The 8,894-nt window shown below is 37.0% G+C and overlaps 1 protein-coding gene across 1 annotated transcript in view; it reads right to left on the bottom strand.

Annotated features, from left to right (window-relative positions):
• Positions 1 to 5,483: 5,483 nt before the first annotated feature.
• The window catches only part of LOC135114573 (polyamine-transporting ATPase 13A3-like), a 48,565-nt gene continuing 45,154 nt past the window's right edge, over positions 5,484 to 8,894 (bottom strand). The window contains exon 25 of the mRNA XM_064030404.1: positions 5,484 to 8,889. The gene's annotated coding sequence lies outside the window, so the exon portion shown is untranslated. The remainder of the gene's footprint in view (positions 8,890 to 8,894) is intronic.

The following is an 8,894-nucleotide window of genomic DNA, read 5'->3' as shown; positions in this document are numbered from 1 at the left end:
AGTAAACATAATGTCCACAGTGTATAATTTCTAGGATAGTGGAAATCAAATCAAGATGATGTAGTTTAATAAGCATTTACTAATTTCACTAATAAACCACAATGGTAAGCAGTAACTTGGGCAATTAAAAAGGACTACATATATAGAAAAATAGTTTAAAAATGAAATGATAAAAAAAAAAAAAATGTGACTTTTTGTAGTAACACTATTTTGTATGCGAAAAATAAGACAAAATATTATGTGATGTTGATGTAGTCTTCTCTTTCAGATTTCAGTGAAAAAAAAAAAAAAATCAACGCATAACCGATAATTCCCACAAAGATTAGAAATGAGAGAAAAAGAGAAGTACTGAACTGTAAATGAACATTCAGTTTGCGTAATAGAAGCTAGATCTCAAGAAAATACACATTTTTGTCCCTAGCAAACTAAATCCATTTTGCGTCAACATAATTCAATAATTTTCTTTGCTACCAAGGTTCTCCGGCATGTAGCTACACCCAAATTCTCGCCTGCTTAGGTGCATTTTACGTATCAGCTTCTCAACTATATTTTTCTCAGTTGAAGATACACCCTTGGAACAATTTTGTCATGGAGTCATAAGGAATTCACTTGATACTTTAACGTTTTTTTTTTTTTTTTCCACGAAATTACAAAACTGATGCTGCTCTTTGAATGATGGCAGAACAAACTTGGTATTGTTCAATGTCTCAAAAACTCAATTCCTCCATCTATCAACTCGACACAACCTTCCAGACAACTATCCCCTCTTCTTCAGTGACACTCAACTGTCCCCCTCTTCTACACTGAACATCCTCAGTCTGTCCTTTACTTATAATCTGAACTGGAAACTTCACATCTCATCTCTAGCTAAAACAGCTTCTATGAAGTTAGGTGTTCTGAAACGTCTCCGGCAGTTTTTCTCACCCCCCGGCTGCTAACTCTGTACAAGGGCCTTATCCGTCCATGTATGGAGTATGCTTCACATGTCTGGGGGGGGGTTTCCACTCATACTGCTCTTCTAGACAGGATGGAATCAAAAGTTTTTCGTCTCATCAACTCCTCTCCTCTGACTGTCTTCAGCCTCTGTCTCACCGCCGCAATGTTGTATTTCTAGCTGTCTTCTACCGCTATTTTCATGGTAACTGCTCTTCTGATCTTGCTAACTGCATGCCTCCCCTCCTCCCAAGACTTTCTTCTTTCTCTCACCCCTATTCTGTCCACCTCTCTAACGCACGAGTTAACGAGTATTCTCAGTCATTCATCCCTTTCTCTGGTAAACTCTGGAACTCCCTGCTTGCTTCTGTATTTCCAGCTTCCTATAACTTGAATTCCTTCAAGAGGGAGGTTTCAAGATACTTATCCATCAATTTTTGACTACTGCTTTTATGGGACTGGCATTTCAGTGGGCATTTTTTTCTTATTGGATTTTTGTTGCCCTTGGCCAGTGTCCTTCCTACATAAAAAAAAAAAAAAAAGTGAAATCCAGTTGATCCTTTTTCGAACCTGAACTCTACAAGTATAGCAAAGCGTCAGCATCCTCTAGTGACCTTGCTCTATTCTGGTGTTTATTCTGGTGTTTATTAAAACTGACGCTAATGGTTTTCAGAATTAGCCAAAATTACCATGGCATAATAGAGACACCAATTTTTGTTCTGTGCAACACAGTGATTTCTTAAGAAATCAAAATGGATCTCTTGCCATCTTAATGAAAGATAAATATGCATTAGCTACATGTTCCTTACTTCTACCTGCTGCTGACTCGCCTTATTTGTTTATTTATTTTTTACTTATTATGACTTTTCTTTGGCGCTGGCAAGTGTTTCATTGAATAAAATCAGCTGAAGTGTAAAGATGCAGCTTTTCAGTGAGCTAATCATTGGCAGCAACAGGATTGTTTGCGTATCAACAATATAAATTGAAGGCATAGCACATTACTTTCCAATCATCTTCTTCATAAGATTGGTGACCTTTTTGTTCCCTTGTCATGTGATTTTTCGCGCAAAATTGATCAACTTTCTATGCGACCTTCAGGTGAAATTGATAAACTTTAACTGATGCGCTTGCACCTTTGCCATGTGACTTTCACGTGATACTGATAAACTCTGTGATTTGATTTTCTTGAGGAATCACATGTCACAACTATCTTTCTCAGGCTCACCAAATCCAATATTTTCTTTCTTGAATACTACATATGTAGCTACTGAATGTACAATAGTCAGGGTTCTCTGATACCAAGTCTTCATACGTTTCTTAAAGATGTCTCAGATTAAATATATTTCGTGTTTGGAACATTCGTAGTACTCCCGCCTGTACTGAGATACTTGTGGGTTGTACTTCTCTGTTTCACAGTATTGTGGTGATATAAAGCATTAACTCCCTCATGCGCTTACCTCAGTTCCGGGCAGAATGTATCCTCACCGTTAGCGAGTTATGCTCTCGGACGATCACGATCTCAGAGCGTTCTGCCTTCTAATACTGGAGAATACAGTGAAGTTGATGCGGTTTGTCTGTTGAGATATCAAGATAGAGAAAAGGCAGACGTAACCCACCATAATAATCAAATTCGTTTCTTTCTGCTGGTTCCATAGATACCAAAATCGCGAAAATTTAATTTTTGGAGTTGATGTGGTTTACCTTTTTGCTGCAGTGCTGTGCCACATAAACTGATGAATCATGGCAGCACGAATCCAGGGAATCTGTGTGAAAACTTACTCTTTTGTTGTTGTTGCTATCTGATTTAATATCATGATGAGGACATCTGCCCCATGTCATTTTGAAGCTTCATAGTGATTGCTGATTTACCGCAGACTTTACATTTGCGCAACAAAGATCATTCTGCATTGGCAATGACGCATCAGACATTTCTTGTAAGGCGCCTTATGGAGGCAGCGGATAAACCCAAAGTAGTTTGTGCTTTACTAGCTGGCATGGATCTTGCTAATTCTGGTGCGGTGCATATGACGGTGCTCCAGCTGATGTAAGGAGCTGTGTGAACGCACCCCATCTAGTAATGAAGGAATAGAGCGTCTTCCCATCTCTCTCTCTCTCTCTCTCTCTCTCAAACATGATGTACTTTTTACAAGATGTCAGATATGCAAGAAATGAAGGATGGCGCTAATACGTACTCGTCTTTGAGAGCGACAACTTTCTCGATAAGTGAGACTAATTTGGCTATCAAGCATTCATCTTGTTTTCACAGAGGAGAGAGAGAGAGAGAGAGAGAGAGAGAGAGAGAGAGAGAGAGAGAGAGAGAGAGAGAGAGAGAGAGAGAGAGCGCCAATAATCAACTTTTTATATCGGAAGTGTGTGCGGTGATGCTGATTTACTAGCCACCAAACCAGTTCTTTTCCGTCTTAAAAAAAAATCCTTACGAGGAGTTTCGTAAATTTTCGCGGTGTGTGTGTGTGTGTGTGTGTGTGTGTGTGTGTGTGTGTGTGTGTGTATAGTAAGTACCATACATTGCGGCAATAATCAGTGACTTCATAAACGCGCTCACTGGCTGGTTCATTATGGAACATCATCTTCAAAAAATCATCGAATGTAATATGGCGGCCTCTTGTGCCGAGTCACCGAGACGGAGCAGGTGTCTCCAGGGTCACCCGATAACCCTGGGAACTACTCTTACCCAAAGGCATGGCCTGTGCCCATCCTCTCCACACACACACACACACACAAACACACACACACAGTTTTATATTTTCTGTATATGTTATATTTCCGTGTGTGTGTGTGTGTGTGTGTGTGTGTTGTATTTTATTATACTGTTACTACTTATTTGAAAATTCCATATTACACAAGCAGCTGAGGATATTATTATCATCATCAACAATTTAAGGAGTCGTCCTGGCTTTGCTCGCTATCTTTATCACAAATTCTCTCCTCCGTTTGGGACTTAGCAACTCTCGACGCGAACGCCTTTATTATCAACGCCCTTATGCCATTGTCAGGATTTGTATACTACTATTACTACTACTACTACTACTACTACTACTACTAAAGAAAAAAGTAAATAAAAAAAATTGAATAAATAATAACAAATAAATCGTGTAAATAACCAAATAAATATATAAACATTTTAAATCTATCAGTGACTGAAATATTCTTCAGAGAAATCAAAATTAATTCTTATCTCAATATAAAGCATATCAATAAAAAAAATATGAATCTTAAGAATATTTAATCTCTTTGGGGATTTTTTTTTTTAATGTAGGAAGGACACTGGCCAAGGGCAACAAAAATCTAATAAAAAATGCCCACTGAAATGCCAGTCCCATAAAAGGGTCAAAGCAGTGGTCAAAAATTGATGAATAGGTGTCCTATGACTTGAAAGAATTCAAGTCATAGGAAGGTGGAAATACAGAAGCAAGCAGGGAGTTCCAGAGTTTACCAGAGAAAGGGATGAATGATTGAGAACACTGGTTAACTCTTGCGTTAGACAGGTGGACAGAATAGGGGTGAGAGAAAGAAAAAAGTCTTGTGCAGCGAGGCCGCGGAAGGAGGGGAGGCATGCAGTTAGCAAGATCAGAAGAGCAGCTAGCATGAAAATAGCGGTAGAAGACAGCTAGATATGCAACATTGCGGCGGTGAGAGAGAGGCTGAAGACAGTCGGTTAGAGGAGAGGAGTTGATGAGACGAAAAGCTTTTGATTCCACCCTGTCTAGAAGAGCAGTATGAGTGGAACCCCCCCAGACATGTGAAGCATACTCCATACATGGACAGATAAGCCCTTGTACAGAGTTAGCAGCTGGGGGGGGTGAGAAAAACTGGCGGAAACGTCTCAGAACACCTAACTTCATAGAAGCTGTTTTAGCTAGAGATGAGATGTGAAGTTTCCAGTTCAGATTATAAGTAAAGGACAGACTGAGGATGTTCAATGTAGAAAAGGGGGACAGTTGAGTGTCAATGAAGAAGAGGGGATAGTTGTCTGGAAGGTTGTGTCGAGTTGATAGATGGAGGAAATTTTAGAAAGATCAGAAGTCAAGCGTTCTGTGGCTTCCCTGCATGAAATGTTTACCTCCTGAAGGGTTTAACGTCTATGAAAAGACGTGGAAAAGTGCGGGGTGGTATCATCAGCATAGGAGTGGATAGGACAAGAAGTTTGGTTTAGAAGATCATTAATGAATAATAAGAATAGAGTGGGTGACATGACAGAAACCTGAGGAACACCACTGTTAATAGATTTAGGAGAACAGTGACCGTCTACTACAGCAGCAATAGAACGGTCAGAAAGGAAACTTGAGATGAAGTTACAGAGAGAAGGATAGAAGCTGTAGGAGGGTAGTTTGGTATATCATATATATATATATATATATATATATATATATATATATATATATATATATATATATATATATATATATATATATATATATATATATATATATATATATATATATATAAGGATTCAAGATTTGCTAATATTCAGCAGATATTGGCCATATAGAAGTATTTAAATAGTATAGGCAAAATGATTCTGTGTATTCTTTGTTTTTGTGTTTTATTAATAATTACATGAGTATTTTGATAGAAAATATTTTGTCCAATATTTGACACTGTGATGTTGAGGCACCTATTAGTGTAATTACTCACTATAACAGGTCATCCACTAGTATACATGTACTACTCAAAGATATATATATTGTCCCTTCAAAAACTGAGTTTCCCTTTCAACAGTATCAAACTGAGACTCATCTTTCATCTATTTCACATATATCAAATCTACCAAAGCCAGTTCTTCTTGTATTCATAACTTCTTGCACAAAGATATTCCCAATTCCCAAAGTGCATGTATATATATGTGTGTGGTCTTGAGGATTACATGCTAGATTCCTATCAGCTGTTACCTCTATGGAGAAAGCTTGGTGGTCACATAGGCCAATCTATAACTAAGACTTTAAATATATCATATACAATAGCACAGCCCCTGGCTCAAGGAGGACAGCAAGGCTTGCTCATCACTGAAAACCTGCCAAGTGATAGTGAAGGATGATACCACAAAGCTGGCAAGTAGTGTGTGTGTGTGTGTGTGTGTGTGTGTGTGTGTGTGTGTGTGTGTGTGTGTGTGTGTAGTTCACCATTCATCAAGTACTTAATCACTTTTGTCCACCAGCTGTTATGCTAATGTATTTTTTTTTTTTAAGCTCAGAATGACAATCTATGGATAAGGCTAAGACCTCACACATGCTAGACACCCCATCCCTTGCTCAAGGACAAGAATGACTCACTGTCAATGAAAAATCCTAAGCTGTATATGAAACTATGCCTGTCATGTAACAGGTGAAAATCCTCTCCATTAAGCTATAGAGGTGTGTCTATATATATATATATATATATATATATATATATATATATATATATATATATATATATATATATATATATATATATATATATATATATATATATATATATATATATATATATATATATATATATATATATATATATTATACACACACACACACACACACACACACACACACACACACACACACACACACACACACACACACACACACACACACACACATCCTGACTTACAGACATCCAAGTTATGAAAATCTGGAAGTATGAACAAGAAAACAAATTCTATTTGCCACTCCACTGCAGGTTCAAATTCTTATGTGCTTTCTGCCTAATGCCACTTTTGGCTATTACCAATGCTAGGCACCAGTGTAGCAAAGGAGAGAGGTGCCATGCTGTTCACATTCAACTCCTGCCCTGATAACACCCATTCTGTTGTGCTCAATTTTTTTTTTTTCCATATTTTCCAACTTTGTGATTACTAATAATGGCTGGTGACAAGCATAAGGCTAGTGATGAAAGTGGCACTGCTAAGAAGATTCCTATCACAATGGAAACAAGGTGGCAATAGTAAAGAAACTTGAGTGTGGAGAAAATGGTAAATGTAGTTTGTGGTTACAGCACAGTAGTACAGTATTTGTGTAATTTATTAATATAATTAGTTTTGTTTTATTATTACATCTACAGTATCTTTATCATAGTGAACTCTATACAAATGTTTTAACAGAGCTTTACTATATTACCTAGATGTATACACCCAAGATATTATACAAAAATAATGACTTATGAACAGTCATCTGGAACTTAACTTGTTTGTAAGTCAGGGAGCATCTGTATATACATACATACTGTACACTTTGAATAGTGCACCCCTGTTTTGCATGAAAAACATCCTGGGTGAATATATCTGCCATGAAACAAAAAGTTCATCCTGCAACCCTTTGTGCATAGGTGGCAGTATTCTAAATATGTGCTCATAACCTTTTATTGAAAAGGCTGTTTTGTGATGTTAGTTTCCTGCAGACTCATAATAATTTGTGCCATTTTTGTACAGTATGACGTCAACAAAAGATAAATATGTAATTATTTGGATTATATGTAAAAGAAATAAAATTAAATGGCACAGCATGCCATTAGAATTCAGGAATCATGCATGTTGTCCCTCTCAGCAGTACCAGTGATATTGACCTTCAGTTTTCACAAACTGACAGAATGAAGTGGCAAGTGGTATATGAAGTAAAACTGAAGAGCTACATTAATCTGTGGCTTTCACTATGAAATATAAGAAAACTTCTAAGAGTCCACACACTTTACTTACTACTGGGCGGCAAGGCAAACTGCCTGAGACAAGACTAACACAAACAAACAAACAAACCCCACAAAATAAACATGACAAGATGGTCATTACAGTGAAGTGTATGCACACAAATATACCTATACATATAACAATTTAAAATTAAGCACATGTGAATTTTGCCAAATTCTTTGAAGTTTTAAAACTCAAATATTTTACAAAGAACTGAATTCTGTTTTGATTTTTTCTTTTCAAGATGCCAACCTAGATGCCACAAGTATATAAAATTTCTAAAATGTATATAACATTAAAAGAAACAATGGGAACCTCATTTTTTTTGTATGAATTATAAAGTTCCTTGTTCTCACCTAGCTATTCCTGTTCCTTTGAAGTGCCTTTCAAGACAAACTCGGACAGGAAGAGGTTGGCCTCACTGCACATACTGTGGCTGGGTTAGAAGAATACTGCCACTGAATTCCCTGCACATCAGGAAGGGTGACTGAGAGGGACAGAGTGAGGGAATTGGGAATTGGAAATTGGGATGAATTTCAACCAAATATATAGATAAATGGGAATTATGACATATATTTGCAGTACATCACACAAAATAAATATAATTAAAAGTGCACTGAATCATGTTTGATTCATTAAATAGTCATGCATACCATTTGTGAAACTAGTTACACTCTAGACAAACGGTAAAGTTTTTGTAAATGGAAGCAGACATGTCACTCTACTCCAGAAGCAAGAGTAGGTTTATATACTGCAAGAGTATGAGATGATGCAACACAAAATGACAGGACAGAATATAATAGAATTCAATAAACAAGAAGGAAGCAGAGTAAGAGAACTGGAATGTGGCAATATGAGGAACATACAAACATGAGTGATGACTTTTACTTGAATATGTTCTTGAAAAATTCAAAGGAAGAGGTATCAGATCCAGTGCATGGAAAGACAGATGAATATGTTGAAACCAAGGGGTTCTTGAACCATTCTTCCTATTCTTAACTTGGATAAAAACAAGCATAAAGGACAGTGAATGAATATAAATAACAGAATTGGAATATGTGTTTATATCTTTAGCTCCAACCTTTTCTTTCATTGCATCTCCTTTCACATGTGATTTATAATAAGTAATGTTAAAACTGAGATTATATAGGTACTACAGTGCTGTGTGAGATCCTGCTGCAGTGAGATACTCCGAACAACCAAGCATTTTGATTGCCTTGCTCATGCATGCAAAAGGAGTCCAGAGCCAGTGACTTGTAACAAAGGACTAAATCAACCACCTTGA

The sequence above is a fragment of the Scylla paramamosain genome, chromosome 2, assembly GCF_035594125.1.
Source record: "Scylla paramamosain isolate STU-SP2022 chromosome 2, ASM3559412v1, whole genome shotgun sequence".
Taxonomy (NCBI): domain Eukaryota; kingdom Metazoa; phylum Arthropoda; class Malacostraca; order Decapoda; family Portunidae; genus Scylla; species Scylla paramamosain.
Note: the sequence above shows the minus strand (reverse complement) of the source record. Positions and strands in the feature narration are given on the sequence as shown.